General features: G+C 44.6%; 1 protein-coding gene across 25 annotated transcripts in view; it reads left to right on the forward strand.

Moving 5' to 3' along the window:
- The window catches only part of MAGI1 (membrane associated guanylate kinase, WW and PDZ domain containing 1), a 291,948-nt gene that overhangs the window by 166,037 nt on the left and 108,015 nt on the right, over nt 1–17,896 (forward strand). For 2 of the 25 annotated variants that reach the window (XM_072347610.1, XM_072347614.1), the window contains exon 1: nt 11,962–12,238. The exons of 22 other annotated variants lie outside the window; for them this stretch is intronic. The gene's annotated coding sequence lies outside the window, so the exon portion shown is untranslated. Of the gene's footprint in view, nt 1–11,961; nt 12,239–17,896 lie in introns of those variants that run through there. One more of the 25 variants, XM_072347613.1, reaches the window with a different exon arrangement.

The following is a 17,896-nucleotide window of genomic DNA, read 5'->3' on the forward strand; positions in this document are numbered from 1 at the left end:
CTTAATTGAAAAAAAGAAAAAAAAAAAAAAAAAAAGGAAAAAAACAAAGAATTTTACAGGTAGTTAATTTTTAATGCAGACAGGTGTCTTTTTGGTATGCAAAACCTGTCTTTTATCAGATAGGAGATATTACTTCTGGAAACCAAACTTTTATGGAGAGCTTGTAGAGACTTGTTTTGGAATGTACGGAACTGTGGTTTTAGCCCTCAGTATTACTGATGTGCTCGCAGCAGCTTTGTGTGGAGAATCGAGGGCAGAATGTTGCTTTCAGAGCTGTGATCTGTTCCAGGTGCAAGATGTGCAAGCATAGATTGTCTTAATTCCCTTCCAGTAAGTGTTTTCAGAGCCTGTGGGTATGACAGAGGCAGGGTGCTGGTGTTTGACCTGTTCCCATTGATTTCAAGTGAGTGTTGGATGGGATCCTTGGTTCTTTGCTTTTGGGAAGAGGTTGTTTGCTGTTGTGATGCTGCTCTGTATGGGCCACTTGCTGGGCATGTCCTTGCCAGCTGTGACATTTTAGTCCTAGCCACCCATTTCCCGAGCATCTCTTAATTTTGGTCATAATCCATCAGCTAATTTATAATGCATGTTCATCAGTTGGGGTTTAATTTGTTTGTTTGCTCTGTTACGGGTTTGATAGCAGAGATAAATCTGTGCATGTGGCTATTTGTATAAGGAGCTGCTTTGTGAGTGGTGGCACTGATCCCTCAGGACAGCACTGCTCAAATTAGCACGGTCTTGTAAATAAGGAATTTGCATAACACTAGCTAAAGATTTAACAGAACAAAGAGAGATTTCTCTTGTTTGTCTCCTGAGCAGTTTAAGTGTCTTGCCTTTATTTTGTTGGTTAACTACATACAGAATTCATCCTGACAAACTTTGGAAGGGTTGAGTAGAATTCTTCCAGTACTGGAGAAGTGAAAATGCTTTCAGTGTTGTGTTGAAAGGTACTGCATTGCTAAAGTGCAGTTATAGACATGGTGGAGGAGTTACTGGGTGAAACACTCTTTGCTTGCCTGGAGAGAGAGATTAGATGATGGCAGTGGTATCTTCTTGCAGAAGAAGCCTGTTCTGTGTCAGGTCACAGGTCTGTCTATCTGTATGAAGCTGCTGAATGCTCTGAGGTTCATTTATGACTAACCCAAAGTCTTTAAAAATAGACCAAGCGTCAGAAAGCTCTCAAAATGTTTTGAGATAGGATGTCTACTTTGGCTAAATGGCATAGTTTCAATTGCCTCTTACAGTCGGTTCGTTTTAATGGATTTTTATCCTCTTTTCTTTCTCTGGCCAACACAAATGCAGCTCACCTCTGGTATGAGGTCACGCGGGTGCTTGGTGAGATTTGCTAATGTTGATGGTTACAAAAACAGGCGAAGACCCATCTGATGTAAAAGTCCTCCTTTGCTTCCATCTCTGTGCCCTCAGCTCACCTGCTTGTGGGGGTGGGCCAGAGGCGGCCTCAGGACTAACAGAGCGTTAGTAGGAGCCTCACTGTCATCTGTATGGAGAGCAAGGTTTTGTTTGTGGGTCCTGTAATGCTAAGAAACACCACACCCCATCTGGATCAGTCTTTTAGATGAAGTTCCCCTTATTAATGATCTTTCCAGTCTAATGAGATCTTGTTGTTTGGCAGATGCCAATGTTTGGGTTTTTGGTCCTTGAGGATTTGATGCCTGTTTCAGGATACTGCTAAAATAAGGGTTCTGCTAGTGGATCATGGATCTGACACTGCCTGTTCTGTGTCGGCTTTTTGTATTTTTAATAGCACCAGTTTGAACTGCAAATAGTCCATAGGGTTGGAATGCAATATATAAAGGTGACTCATAGTGAGCAATTTCAGAAGACTTTAAGGGAAGGACAGCCCAGAGCCATTGGTACCTACAGAGGTCCCAAAAGATGAGTTTTTGATTGTTTAGTTTACTGTACTGTATCAAAAGGCCCCTCCTCAGCTGAAATGTAGTTGTGTTCTCCTCTGTGAATTAAAACAATTTGTTGGGGTTTGAATGTGAAGTGGAAACATCAATGCAAGCAACTAGATTACAGACCGCACACAGGCGTGAAAACATTTAGAAGCCTGGTTGTGTAGTGGAACACAACACAATGTAAAAGACTTGGGGTCGTGTTTACAGCTGGCATAGACCAGCCCAGTGCCACAGGTTTGAGGACAGCAATACCAGTTTCTGCTAGCTGAAATCCCGGCCTTTAATCTGCCGTCAATCTAATAAAATTGAGCTGCTCTAATTACCACAGTGTCTGTCGTTTGCCTGAAATGATAAAGCTGAGTTGGATCCCACACAAATCAGCAAACACTCTGCAAATCTGAGTTAAACCATTTGTTTGCCCACTTAAGGAAAGGTTGTCCACGGTCATGGTATGTGTGGAAAGACAGCGGGGGAGTGAGAGGAACAACTGAAGCATATGGCCAAAGTGAGCTGTCTCTGGAATCCAATGCACCAGGATAAGACAAGCTGTTGAACTGAAGAGAAAGCTTCCATATATACACACAGACACACATACATACATACTATATATATATATATATATTTATAAAAACATACCAATATATCCTTGTGCACATATATGTGTACATATATTTATATACAAACACCATATTTCAAAATTAAAACTGGAAGGAATTCAGTGTGGCTGGTCTCACACGTATGTTTGAATGAAGGTAAAACAGGCTGTTAAACTGAAAGCCTAGGAAAAAAGGTTCAAGCTCAAACCCCCAAATCCATAATAGCTGCATCATTATGTAAAAGGAAGCAGCAGCTCCCCCACCAAAGTGTCCATAAACAGAAACCTTATCAATAGTTCCACATGCTCACTGACTTTATGATACTGTTAAGTTTAATTGTGCTGACATAATGGATTGTATTTGCATGGAACAAGGTCTTTTCAGAATCAGGTTTGAGGAGCGCAAGGAGAGGTATGACACAAAATGGGACATGCTCTCCACTGCTTCCTAGCTGTTAATTTTTGACCTTAAGTTTCTTGAAAGTGGCATTTTCCTGGTATCTGTGACCCCTTGAATGGTCAAATTTGAGTTCTTTCTGTATTGCAGCTGCACTTGCTGCTTTTTTTGCCCCTGCAGTGGCTGTTAGTTTAATTCTTAGTAAGGCTTATTGGTTTATTATTAAAGCCAAGAGCTATAATTTCGAACTCTGCTCCTTGTGCTGCTTCTCCTCCAGTCCATGGAAAAGGAACTTTTGCCATTAGTTTGGGGTGAACAGAGGCCAACATCCACTTGGTCTGAAAACCTCCATTTGACTGTTGTGGTGAATGCAGGGAGAATTGCAGTGCCTCATCCTTGAGGCCTTTCGGCAGCAAAGGCTTTCTGTCACCAGAAGCTGGTACTTGTAGCTTTTACCAGCTGTCCCACCAGGATACACTCATCCATTCCAATCATTAATTCCATACCTTTGTGCTGTTTTATAAATTGCAGAGCCTGTCTTCCAACCCCCCAAATCACCACCTGACATGACAACATCAAAGGAACCCTCCTTTGTGTAATAAAAAACTAACGGTGAATCTTCTGTGCCAAATATACATGGCTATTTCCAAGCAGGAATAATGAAAAGTGTAAATTCTCCTACTCATTTTTACATGTGAGTATTGACAGCAAGACCAAAATCATAATGTATGTTTTGGCTTCTGCTGTTGTTTTGACATCTTGTGTGCTTTTAATAAATGTTCATGGTCGAACATTCTCATTAAATGGGCATTTTTATGTTCTAGCACTCAGTTGGGAAGGAAGGATTGCAACTGCTATTCTATAATGGAGAAATTTGTTTGGCATTGGCGTGTATGCAAAACAGAGTTCTGCTTTTGGAAAGTATTGACTAAGTGATCAGCTATTGTGATGAATTTGAATGGAATAATGCAAACAAATGAAGAATCTAATTGCAGGACCAAGAAAACTTGATACAGCCTATACCGAGATTGCTATCTTGTCTTGCTGAAAAGAGCACAGTTATTTTTAAGGTCTCCAAGTGGTCCAGCTGTAGCCACCTTGTGACTTATGTAGAACTGTTCTGCAGTGAACTTTGGGAGCTGTAGTTCTCTGAGCATAAATTTATCTGCTGCCTGATGCCAAGCAGAAATGCTCGATTGAGGTGTGGGCCAAAAGAGCCAACACTATTTCATTTGGCTTTGTTGCCTTTTGATTCAGTGTGATCTTCTCCTGATGTTTTCCACTGAGGGCTTTCAGCTGAGGAAGATTGTCTGCATATCATGGGACTTTACAGCATATCATGAAGGTATTTTTGGAAGGCAGAGCACTGGCCAGCAGCTCTCCCCAGTTCTAGTGTTATCTCCCGCTTCCTCTGCAAGTGCATCCAGCGCTCTGCTGAGTGTTTTCCTTTTGGCCTCTTCCTCTCTGCACTGATCCTTGCTGTCAGAAATCTCAACCTATGTCAGTGCTGGCTCAGTTTGTGTGGGTGAACGTAACGCATGTATTCATTTTTCCATTATTTTGAAAGATTCTTGAAAGTGTTTCTAGGAAGTGCAGAGTTCTCTGCTTTCCTTGCTCGGGGTGAAGTATTCCTTTTTATTACCATAAGAAAATCTTTAGCTCTTCTCCATTACTGTGTCATTTAGTTATTATAGACAGATGAGTTTATCTTCTAAAAAGAGCCTTAAAGATGCTAAAGCGATAGCGTTACAATTTAAAACCCTTCTGACACAATCTATTCCATAAGAGCACTATATCTTGTCGTCTCACGCGAGTGGAAATCAAATAAAGCTTTCACTTGCTTGACAATTGTTGCAAAATATCAGAAAGCGATCACACTTTCATATAGTAATGGCTGTGTCATCCCAGTGATGTTCAAAGAGCAAACCCTTTTGTGCACATAGACAAGTTTACTTTTGAGATCCATTGCTATTTTCTAGGCTTTTGTAGTTGCTACGCCATTCACCCCAGTGTCACTTAAATGGTCTTGCTCATTCATGTTTGGAAAAAGAAAGCAGAAGGACATTGAAAAAAATTAATATTAAAAAAAAAGGGCAATGGAATTTGAGATGAGAACGTTTGTATTTTAATGAGGTCAAGTTTGCAGCATGATGCATTTTAGTCTTTGCCCAGAGAGCCAAGAGGATTTTGGAAATGTGCTTTTCCAGTGTCTGGGTATGGTCATCTTCACCTGATCTGTGTTTCCTTTAAGACATTCTTCCTACCTGGTGGACCAGAAACAAGTCAAGAAGCATGGGAGGTGTTTTTGCCATCTGTGCATAACGATGTAGAGGCTGACATCTGTATGGCAGAATTCAGGAGGGGAAGTAAGAAACAGGTGAAAGGTGTGTATTTGTAGTTCCACCTGCAAAGCTGTAATGAAAGCTGTACATCAGATGGAGATCCAGAAGAGCAAGATCCCTGCTGTAATATCATAGAATTGAAAGCAAAGCAACATTTAATTGTTCTGATGCCATCACAGGGGAAGAACTTTTTGTGTTCTTTCCTTCCAGCTCGACCAATAGGTAATAACTGTAGTTAATTCTCTACTGTGTGTTGATGAAGAGAGGATAATGAGTATTTTCTCTTTATTTTTCCTCCTGGGCTCTGAAATCTGAGTTTCTGTAGGGTTTTTGTATGTGCACATGTAATTGATGCTGTGAACAGCCCAGCCTGAGACCTACAGCTTTGCAGTAATAGAGGAACAACTGCCGACTATGATTTGCCTTTTTAATTATGGCTTCAATCATGGGTACTCAGCATTTGTAATGGCAATCGATACAGTAATCAAGGCATAAATAGGAATCGTTGAGTAGAGCAAAATCCATCACATTTACTTAGCCTCTGTGACCCTTGGAAAAAAATAATAATCTGATTTTAGTGAATTATTGTCTGTGATAATTAAGGTAAAACTGGGTAAGGAGAGAGGTGACTTCTGATGCCACATGTAATCCTCTCTCACACTGTCCTCCTAGGCCAGGGGATGTCTAGCCAGCAATGTAACAGACATGTTGGGAGCTATACTTAAACGAAGGGGGCTTGGTTGGGTTGACCCGATGGTGGTTTGCAGAGGGGCATAGGGACCACTTGGATTCTAGGCTGAGGTTTGAAAAATAGGAAGATCTCTTCAGGAATTAATACAAGAGTCCTAATGAATTTATATCTCCTTTCACGTTGTTTCCCATTAGCAAAGTCTATTGGCCGCATGGTAGCGTTTGACTTGCTGTATGTTTGTTGTTACTGCTGTGGTACAAATGGCAAGAGATTTGTTATTTAGGCTTCAGGAAGGATATTGTCTTCCCTGAAAATGGTTTCAGTATCTCTCCGTAGAGACACAAATAAAATGAAGGGGTCAATTCCTACAGCAGTTATTTTGTTGTAGTTCTGTTGGATAAAACTGATTGCTTACATGGCCAGTGAACTTAAACTGCTTGTTTGATTTGGGTCGCATTGTACAAACTAAAACAGAAACCACATCCAGACTGCTTTGGATTGGAGGAATTCTGCTATCGGTTCAATCTGTTTTCCTTGTTGTTGTTTCTGTGTATTGAAAAGATAAATATGCAAACATATTTGCTTCATTAATTTTAAACAGTGCCAGGAAAAAGGTTCTGTCTGGGGATGGTGGAAAAATATCGTGAAAATTAGCTCTACATATTTTGCTTTCAGTCAACTCTGTTAATTAGGATCAAAGTACTGCCATTTTTAAAACTTCTCACCGCTTCTTCCCACACGTCTCCATCTTTCAAAATGATGCAGATGACTGAGGCTGATGGCAAAGCCTATGAGAAGCAGGTCCTGGCACTGCTGGTGGGGTAGCAGCACTCCATGGTGCCTTGGGAAAGGGCAAGTTGGGCCTCCTGTACTTGGGCTTGGCCACAGGGACAGGACTGGGGCAGACCATTTCCCACCTGCATTCCTTGTAGACTCTCTTTTATGTGTTGGTTTTACATGGTATCATCTTTGCTCTGAGAAGATAGGCCCAGTGGGGTAGATGCTTTTCCAGGAGTGAAAACAGCTCATTGCCATGTAATTAGCAATGGAATACTTGAAGGTGGAAGGAAAACATGAAAAATAATAAAAGTGGATGGTGCTTGCAGCCAGCAGATTGCAGTTTGCTGAAGGAACTCAATGCCAAATGCTGTTTGTGGTTCAGATGGGAAGCGCCGGAAAGGTGATGCTCAGTCCCCCCAAAACCCAGCAGGCAGAAAGCAACCACAGCACTCACTGCACCAAGGTGTTCGCGCTGTGCTGCCACTGGCTTTCCTCTCCAGCATCACATCAGTATTGAGCAAGAGCACCTTTATAGAAGGATGCTGAGTCAGCTCGAAGCACCCTGCTGACCTAAATGCCTTTATTTACCTTCATTTGCACAGGCAACGTGTTAAAAAATACTTTGTGTGTGTGTTGTGTTGGCTTTTGCTTTTTAATGACCTTAACTTGGGTTGCTTTCTCTCAGTACATGTGCAGGGACTCCTGGTTTCATGCTTTGATCCATATTGTCATGGCTATTGTGCATTAAGAGCCCATGTGGATGTAAAAGCAGAGGTTGAGTTGCTCTGGGTTCGTTTTTGGATGTGTGGTGTTTAGGCTGCTCGGCAAGGCTTGTTAAAGTTTTGTTTTTCAACTTCAGTGCTGTGCAACCACTTAAAAGACTGGCGCAGTGTTAAGTGTTGGGCTTCAGCATGGTCTCATTTAATCCTGAGGGAAAAAGGGGCAGGAGGGGCTTCTGTGTGCTTTATTTTTGTGCTGAGAAGTTTTCTCCTGATCCATTCTCAGTGAGACAAACCTTGCCTCATCTTCACTGAGTGAATTATCACAGGTATCCTGTATATGTTTTTCTGGCTCTTGTAGCTGACAGTGATGTGTCGGAGCGGGTCACGGGCGAAGGATCGTTATTACTTACTGATGGTGCTTGGAGTGCTTCTTGTTACTCTATTTGTACAGTATCTTCCAGAAAGTGACCTGGTCCATAGCTGGGCTATAAAACAAATCCTCTTGCAGGTGTTTGTTGTTTGCTGGATGCAACTGGCTGCATGCCTGTGTACACACCGGAGAGGTGAAGGCAGCGTCAGGCTTTCCTTCTGAACATGAGCTGATGGAACAAGTCTGGCTTTGGTGCATTCTCTGCAGCTCGTGGTGTTGGCTGCTTGATTTTAGGAAAGTGACCTCCCCTCCTCTGTACCTCTTTGTTTGTCTTTTTCGGTTAGCAGGAATGCAGCTTGGTTCTTGTATAAAGTGTATTGAATTCCAAAGAATCAATACTCTATTTACAGCCTTGCTATTATTATTTCACCAAAGTGTAAAGTGCAGGAATGAGCCATTTAGTGCCTGATGTTCAGCAGCAGTGCTGGGGAACATTACCTTTAAGTTAAAAAAATAAATAAAAGGAAGAATAAATGTGTATTTCAGGTTCTTAATAAGAGCTAATAAGAACTGGAGGTGCAGTTTCCAATCCTCAGCCTGACCTCTCCTGTGTTTCAATTAACCAGGCTAGCTTCCAGGAGAGAATCTTGTTCTGGATGGAATAAAGGCACTGAATCAGTGCCAGGGAAATGGCTCAGGAACATGCAGATCTCCCCAGGTTCTCTGAGGTCTTTGGGGCTTTGAGGAAGGTCTCCTGGCCCAGGGCCCCTTTGCTGTCACTTTTACTGAGCATTTCCAATGTCTCCATCATCTTTTGCCCCAAACCAGCATCGTCCTGCTTAGGATCAGCTCTTTCCAAGCAAAATGCAATTGTTTATTACAATCCATGGCAAACTTAATGGCATCACTTGACCCCTGCACTACCAGTTTGTATATTGCTGGTCCCCATGTTCCTTATGCTAAAGAAATGTTCAGTGCCTCCAACAGAACCACACATGTCACCAGCAGGAGCCCACCTTCAGAGGTGCACCAGCCACTGCACAACTGGGGCAGATAAAATTGGGCAGAAGCAAAGTGTGAGGGAACTGTAAAAGATCTTCAACATCGCTGTTCCTTCTTTCTACCGGTGACAATATTCCTGTTTGGAGGAAGTCACTGTAACACATACGTCCCAAAAATTCAATGTAAAGAATTTTTCGTATTGTTTTTCAGTCTGGTGGTAGTTCTGCCATCTTATCTACCTGGGCTCAGTACCAGAGGAACTCAGTGAAGTGTTGGGTTTGGTGTATACAGAGCAAATTAAATGATCTGTCCCTAAAATCAATGAACACAAAGAACAAAGCAGTGTGTAGCTGCACTGAGTTGATTGCAATTTCCTGATCAGGACATATTGCTTTTCAGAATTGTGTCCTATTTGTGCACCTTTGCGTAGTACTCTTAGAAGAACAAGAAGTGCTCCTCAGGGATACCACACATGTATGTATGTGCGGCAAAAGTATGGATGCCAATGACCAGTTTACAGATGAAGTGATGAACTGAGCTCTTCCTTTCATTCTTTGAAGTATTTGCCCATATTACATTGATGATACTCTTCCTCCTCCTGTTCTCCATGAAATAAATAAATCCAGTGACGTCAGTGTCAAATGAAAGTGTGAGTAGGTGGGAACCCACCAGTTGTGCTGCCAGCCAGCTTCAAAGGCTGAGACTGTTTCCTGCTGCAACAACACAGTCTCCTCTTGGTGTTGGCTCCAACTGTTCTCTGAAGTCCCAAATTCAGAGTGTTGTGAGGCTGCTTCTGCATTTTAATCGTACCTTTGTTCCTCACTGTGGAGTCTGGGCCAACTCCAGAGCTACGTGGTGAGCATTGGTGTACAGATAGGAGACACTGCACTGTCTGTACCAGAGCAGCACTGTGGTCCCAATGATGCTGAGCATCAGAATTTTTGAGATCCCTGGAGAGAAAGATCTCAGCATAGATTTCTGGAGTACTAGATCACATTTCCTTAACAAATGATGAAATACACAGGGGAAAAATGACATCACTTTGTCCTGACTGAAAGTAATTTTTAAGAAATATAAAGTTAAATGCCAGCAATGCTCTAAATTGTCTTCTGTGAATAAAAGGGGACAGTAAAGAATGGACTCTCATTTTCGCCTACTCAAGGTAATAAAGTGAACCATTTTTTATCATCATGTCCCGTGTCCTGATGCCATCAAGGACAGAGACAAACTTCTGTTGACTTAAATGGGAGAATGGTTTGACCTTTTATCCGGGCTCAGTTCTAGTTAAGCTTGAGAAGTGAATTTTTGGCCAGCTGTACTTTTCATTGGGGCTGTCACACCTGACCTGCATCACTTTGCATTGTCTGTTCTCTGTTGTTGGCTCCTGCCTGATTGGTTTTCAGCCATCTTTGCCTTGATGCTGTGGGCACCTGCAGCTCCTCTGTGATCTCCAAGATACTGAGCCATGGCTGCTGCTAGAAAGGTTGCAATGTGACTGCCAGGAGAGGCACCAGGGGTGCAGCATCCTTCAGCTCACCTGCAGTCATGGTGCTTGTGGCTGCTGGACCATGGATTGTGCTGAATCAGGTCTGGAGAAGCTGAGAATGGCCAAGGAAATTGAGGTAACACATGAGTTTTGTGTTTTTGTGGTTTGTGGGCGATAGCTTCAGGAGCCAGGACTTTGATCAAGCTACAAGAGTGGGCAGCGTTGTGCCAAGAGAGTAATAGAATCATTAAGGCTGGATAAGGTTGGATAAGACTATAAAATCCAACTGTCAGCCACCCCCACCAGGCCCTCTAACCCTCAGTGCCACATCTCCACATTTATTGAATAGTGACCTTATCACCTCCTTGGGCAGCCTGTGCCAATGTATCACCACTCCTTCAGGAGAAGTTTTTCCTAATAGCCAGCCTAGATCTCCTCAGGTGCAAACTAAGGCCATTACCTCTTATGCTATCACCTGGAAGAAGAGGCTTACCCCCACCTCACTACAACCTCCTTTCCAGGTGGCTGGAGAGTGATAAGATCTCTCTGAGCCTCCTCTTCCCTCTGGTGTGCCTATTACCTGCCTTTTGGATAAGTCTATCCTTTTTAAGTGTCCTGTGCCTAACAGGTATTTACTTGTTTTGCGGGGATGACTTATGCTAAATTCTAGTTAAGTGACAATGCTGAATGGAAATGGGTAGCAGGATTGTTTGGAAGACGCTCCCAACTGATTGTGCTTCCTTGGTGGAGGTAGAGTTTAGCTAACTATAGAATCACAGAGTGGCATGGGTTGGGTGGGACCTCAAAGGTCATCTCTTCCCAACCCCTGAGCCTGGGGCACTGCATCAGACACTAAATCTGGTTGCCCAGGGCCCCATCCAGCCTGGTCTCAAACATCTCCATCCAAGGGGGGGCTTTATTTAAAGGATATATTTGTATGTGTGTGTATTTATAGCACCTTTCCATGTTTATATTTGCCTTCTCTCACTGAAGGGAAGGAAAATCCTCCCCCTTTTTGTGCAGCAATAGGGAAATTGAGGCTTTTATGAGTATTTCTTCATGGCTGACCCTGTGGATCCCGCTGGTGGGTGTATTTGGAGCACAGGGCTCACTCCCCCTCCCAAGGCTGGCAGTGGTGCATGCCGTCTGCCACCTCCTCAGAGCTTCATTCCTGTGTGTGTTTATTTCTGTATGCATATTCTAAGCTGGTTCGCAGTGGGGAAAGGAGGGGAAAAAAGGCATGTCACGTTTGCTTCTTTCAAGAGCGAGTATGAAAACCTATGGCTCCGTGCAGCCCAAGGATGCATTGGCTGTGGCCAGCATCTCCCTGCAGGAGCATCTTGGGGCTTAATGCAGGGTCTGTGCTTGATGCTGTGTGCCTATCAGAGAGCTGAATGGCACTTTGTTGCCCGGTGATTTTCCAGACTAAGTTGATTTGGAAGGTATTACCCATCTTCAGATCACTGAGTTTGCTTCACATTCTTTTCCTCTTTGGCAGGGGCTGGGAATAAAAGGAAAAAAAAATAAAGATAAAATAAGGGGGTCGCAAAAAACAAACCCTTTTTAAAGCGAACCTTTCCAAGCAAAGCCTTCCTTTCGGCTTTGCCTTTCCCCCGATGGGGGGATCATGTGGTTCGTGCCGCGGGGCCGTGTTTATCCAGGGCCATGTGGAGGTGGGCGGGTGCCTGCCCGGGGACAGGGCACGGGAGAGGCCGGGCTGGCGGAGCAGCCTCGCTGTGAATAGCCCACATTGACTGAACAGTCTACCCGGACTAATTTGCTGTGCCTGTGGGCTCGATAAAAGAAGCAGCTGCCGGTAAGGGCTCGCTTAGACGCATGTAGATGAGACGGTGGACCGCCAGAAGGATCCGAACGGATCGTTGTTTCTTCTGGAATCCCTACCTCCGGCTCGGGGAAGTTGCAGCCATCAGGTAACTGTTTCAGCCCTTCCCCGTGGATCGCGCTACCCGCCGGCTGCGAGCGGAGCGCACGGCCGGGCTGCGGGGCTGCTACAACTGCTCCCTGCAAGCTGCCGCTCGGGAGGCTTTGCAAATCGTGCAGCCATGTTCCGCAGGCACAGTTATTATTTCCCTTCCTCTTTTTTTCCCCCCCTCTTTTCCTCCCCCATTTTAATTTTGCTGCCATCTAAATGAGGCTAAGTCTGGTGCTTCTCGTTTGCATCTGTCGATGCACCAGCCAGCCATGTTTTTCGTGTGATTATGTGCGCGGTGCGGGTCTCGCTGGGAAGGCAGGGATGTTGGCCGTCCTTTCGGTGTCAGGCCCTTTGCATCTTCTCCGGGAGGAAGAAATGAATCGGGAGATGGCTGTTAACACGCTGCGTGGGGTTTTTTTTTTGTGAGCGCCGGGGAAGGGCTCGTTGGGAATAAGGAGAAGGTGAGAGCTGAAGGCTCACCCTCCAAATCTCAGTGGTTGTATTGAATTTGCCATTCGCCCACGTTATCCTCTCCACCATTCCCTCCTCTGTGCCCCCCACCACCACCTCCGGAGATTTACATCTATTTCTTAAGTGTTGATTGAATAACGTTGCCGCTCAGCTGGAGAAAATGGAGAAGGGGAAAAAAAAACTCGGATGAAAAGGGATGGCCTTTTGTGCGGAGAGCTTTTGTGCCGCTCCCCCCCCACGCTCCCCCCTTGCAGCTTCCCGGGGTAGCACCAGCAGCCCTCGGCTTAGCTGGCTGCCGCCTGCACAAACAGCCTCGCAGAATTTGGGGGGGGGGGGGAGCAGCTCCGACGTGTCTGCTTGCAGCGTGAGAGAGACGCTAAATGGGATTGAGGATCTGCAGGCTGGAAAATGCTGCACAGTTTAATGGAATGGGTATTACCTGCAGGGATTAACCCTATTTACTGACAATCTCTTCTCTTTCTGCTTCTTCACTTCACACTTGCCTTGTGATAGCCGTTGAGTTTCTGCTGCTGCAGAGCTTTTACCCAATGCCTTTAAGAAATGCCTTGTTAAATTCCTTTTAACCTGAGCGGCGTGTCCCTCCCTGCAAGACATGTTAATCAGCAGGTTACATCTTGTGAAGGGCTGTGGTGAGTTTAGATTTCACTCGCTGTGAATATTTGCCACCTTTCCTCCCCTGAAGTGCTTCCATCCCAAATGCGCCTTTGTCCCCTCATTCCTGTAAAGGCTGTCACTGCTGTAGTTGAGTGGTTTGCTGCTGTGGGATAACCTTTCCTGTGGTCTCTTACTGGAGATGCTATTGCTAGCGGCTGTCTTGATAAGAAAGTGTTAATTTATCTCCATAGGTTTTATTTTCCTGAGGGTAATGGGAAGTTTATGACTGGTCCTTGCCTGCATTGAGTGGAGCTTCTCATTGATATGGTGCCTTAGTTTAAAAGCTTGCTGCTTTACAGATGTAGGAGGACATAATACCTGGAGTGCTTGGTGTGACATGCTCATCATGCTCCGCTTTCCCTGGACCTCAGCTCCTCAGCTTTGCAAACTTAAGCCTGATAGAGCAATCTGGTTCTGGCCCTCCACTGTGAGCACCGAGCATATTACAAATGCTGAAGTGCCCATAGGGCTGTTGAGTTTTTAGTGGTGTCATAAGAGCTGCAAAACTGCTAACAGTAGGCCCTGTGGTAGCGCATGGTCTAACCCTGTTGGAGTTGTCATCAGGCAAGTGTTATCCCAAGTGTCAGGGAATGGAGTAGGTCTAGACTTTTCCAGGAGGTCTGGAAGCCGACTTTCCTCATCCTCCCAGCAGCCTGAGGTGGTTCTTCTCCTCCTTTCTGTTGGAGGAGAGAAAGGCTCCTTCAGTGTGAATGATGGAGGGGATGAACCCATCATCTGTTGCTTTTTAGTGCTATGAGTGTAAAGTGCTCACCTGGGCAGCTGAAGTAAGCTGAGAGAAGATGAATCTGAAGGAATGAAAACACTAAAAATGGTGACATTTCCAGTCGCATATGGTCTGCCTCAGCAGAGGGGGATGCTTTGTGGGCATTCAGACACATCTGGTAGGCTCAGCACGTGGAAGCAAATGTCTGACTCAGTTGGCAGTAGGTTCCGAAAGTGTAATTAACAATGTAATAAGCAACAGCAGCAACAAGCCTACGTGGTGAAAGTCCCTTTTTAATTCCATATTTCTAGGTAAATTTCCAAAGCCGTGATTTTTTGTTTGCTTTGTTTCACCTTTGTCCCTAGGACAAAAGCAGGTAAGCCTGGAAAGGAAGCAATGGAAAGGAACCACACAAAAAGTATATTGGCAACCAAAAGTGTAAAACAGAAAACTATGAAAACCTAATTAAGAGGAAAAAAGGACCTCTTTTCCCCCCACCCCCCATTATCTGTGTTGCAGGCATAATTAGATTGGGGACCAGATTTCAGACAGAGGAATGATTTTCAACTTGACAGTGTCTCTTTTAAGGCCACGTTGCTTTGCTCTCCAGCACCCGGTGTCGAGATGGATAGAATGATTGGAAAATCACAGCTTGCAATTTGAGGTGCTGTATTTCAGCTGTCCCTTCACAGTACATTGAACATTCTGGTCATCGTGTGTCTCCTGAGGTTTTGTAGGATAGTGAGATGGTTATGCTGTTTCCTTAGGTTTCATTGCAGAAAGGACGGAATAAGATTTAAGATTTGAGAGATTAAACAGCAAGAAGTAAAAAAATTAATAAGTAAAGCCTCCATGCTGCTGCCTGAAAAGAGCTTCACCCATGGTGATGATCTGCTGTATAGGTTGTCACTCTGCTTAAATTCCACAGCAGAACTGTGACACCATCTGTTCCCTTTCACTGTGTGCAAAAAAAAATGCTTTCCTTTCATTAGCATTAAGCTGCATAAAGAGACTGGAGATCAAGAAATACCCTGGTCTTTCAGTGACACATACCTTCTCAGGATGGGGTTCATAACAACCATTGCTTGTGTTCCTAAGAGAGAATGGGAGTTTTTGAGCAATGTGCAGTTAAAAGTTGCTGCAAAGTTAGATCAGGGAGCTCAGTGCAAAGCCAGTGCTCAGCTGGGGTTGTGCTTAAGGTGATGCGTTTTGCTTCCATTCCGCTTTCCCGCTGATCTCACTGTGCTTTAATGTCATTGTAACGTTAGCACCGAGCTGCTGGCACTGACACAGGGGCTTGCGTTTAGCAGGGCACTGTTGCAGGTTTGTCTGCTGGCTGCCCTGCTAGGCTGCCTTGGAAAATGAATGCCAGGCAGGAGAAATCAGCATCATTCTTCTCCGAGATGTTATCTATATGTAAATCTGCAGTGCCTTTTTTTTTTTTCCTTCCCCCTTTATAAGTTGAAAAGCACTTTCAGATCCAGTTTAATGGTTGCTCCCTCTGAATTACATGAGGCAATAAGAGAGGTCGGCCAGCACCGTCCTGCTGGAACGAAGCCTCCTTGAGCTGCTGTTCCTTAAAACTGTCACAAATAAGTGTTGGAGATGCAGCAAACGTCGAGCAAAGCGAGCACCAGCGTCACACTGCGTACCCAGTGGATGGCAACCATAAAATATTAATCAGGCGCTGCAGGTCTGAGTTGTCATCTCCTCATATGGAACAAGGCACGTAGCCCCCTCCAAAGTCCCTCAATGAAAATATTTGTCAGCTGTGATTAATATAGACATTTGACAGCCCTTGTTGAAAGGAAGAGCCTCTGAGCATTTTGGATCAGGTTTGACGATCAGACTTTGGAGTCTGAGGAGCACAAGCATGCACGGAGTGCTGCAGGGAGTACAGCACAGCCAGGCTGCTGCCAGCTGCAGGAGTGCAGTTCCCTTGAATGTGACCGTGCTGCTCCATGGTTTGCAAAGCATCTTTACCCTGTTGTTTCAGGGGTTTGTCTTCCTCATTGCTGTGCTTGTGAGAAGCAATTTCTCTCACTGGTATCCTTGAAGTTCAGGTCTGGTGACATCTCCCATGTCAAGTCATTTTACCACCACCACAGCTCTTTCTCTACGAGGCTGGGGTGGATCAGCCATCATGGTATGGGAACTTGGATTGCTGTGCACTCAAAGAGAAAAGTTTGCTTTAGAAGAAACTCTCTTTGGTTCATGGTCATAAGAGCATCATGTCCAGAATGTGCAGTGTGGTTCAGCTGGTTTATTCTTTATAAGGAGCTGCTTAGGTCTCTGTGATGCTGCTATGCGTGGTGCTGTGCTTACAGCTGCTCTGGGCTTTTTTCCAGCATAGACTTCCCTCCACCCAACTGCAACTTTCATATAATGTTTTGGGGATGAATAAGTTTGAAATTTCCTCCTGATTCAAAATAAAATACTCCCAGACTAAGGGAAGAGAACTTGAGAACAGAGGTGTCAAAAGGAAAGCAGTTTCCTGTAACTGATGGCACTATAGGGATTCCAGGAGCAATAGGAATCCCTTGTAAGGCCATCTTGATTCGGGAACTTGTTCCTCTCAATTCTGGGCTAAGTAGCATTGCTTCAGGTCATGGATCTGAAGAAGGCCAACAAAAATGCAGAACTTAATTTGGGCATCAGTGTTTGATCCAGTGTGTATGGGACTGATCATAGATACAGAAAGAGGAGGTGGGACTTGCGAGGTCTTGAGGTGTGGGGCTGCACCATTTAGTCATCATGGCACAAAGATGCATGTGTTCCCTGGCACCCCATCCTGACCAGAAATTCATGGGAGCAATGCAGTAGGTGAGCTCCATCCTGCCATGCTGGTGGTGATGGGTACCTGGGATCAAGTACTGGGAAAGATGTGGTGGGAAAGGGAAGCTTAAGAAGGGGAAAGCCATTATAAAGAAATGTGTGCATAGTCTTAGGTAGTACAAGGAAAAGAATCAGATCTTCCCCCCGGTGCTAGCATGTGTGTTGTTGTGTCTTGCAGATGTATTGGAAATCTGTGTTAGAGCTGTGAGCAATTAACACATTTCCTGAGGACACATGGAGAGAAGCTGAACTTGCATGTGCTCTAGCGTAGTTCTGCCTTAATAAATCTTGGCTATGCCTACAACTTAAAATTGTGTTGCTGAAACACAACCATATTTCAGCTCTGGTGGCAGCGTGGTTGTGTGGAGAGGGTTGGAGGTGCCAGCACAGTCTGCTTACCCTCCTGTGTTTGAGCAAGCGGCTGAGATGCTGTGAAGCTTCCCATTGAAATGGATGCAGACTTTGATTCAAATTCATGCTGGCAGTTTTCACCTTGAACAATATGCTTTGCCTTCTCTTTGAGGAGATGCCTTCAGAAAAAAAAAAGTAATGAGTGGAGTTGGATGAGAAACAGTTCTCATTCCTACTAAGTATTTTAAACTATCTGCAGCAAGAACATTTGTATGAGTCCAAGACCCACTGCATTTTGTTGCTGAGGAAAGAGAAGACAAATGAAAGATAACCCTCACCGCAGCCAGAACACGTGCTGGGAAGAGCATGGGAGAGCTGCCCTTCAATAATCATCCTCGTGCTCCTGGAGCATGGCAAGCATGCCCAGTTCTTGTGCTGCTTGATGGAGACCAGGTGCGTAGGGAATGGAAAAGGACCCATCTGCACCTCTGTGTGTGGGGGGAAGCAGCGGACAGGGGCTCATGGGGTGGAGATGAAAAGCTGTGGAGCAGTGGTTGTGATCAGGGAACGTTTTTTAGATGGTGCAGGAGAAAAAAAGAT

This window comes from Excalfactoria chinensis, chromosome 12 (genome assembly GCF_039878825.1).
Source record: "Excalfactoria chinensis isolate bCotChi1 chromosome 12, bCotChi1.hap2, whole genome shotgun sequence".
Lineage (NCBI taxonomy): Eukaryota > Metazoa > Chordata > Aves > Galliformes > Phasianidae > Excalfactoria > Excalfactoria chinensis.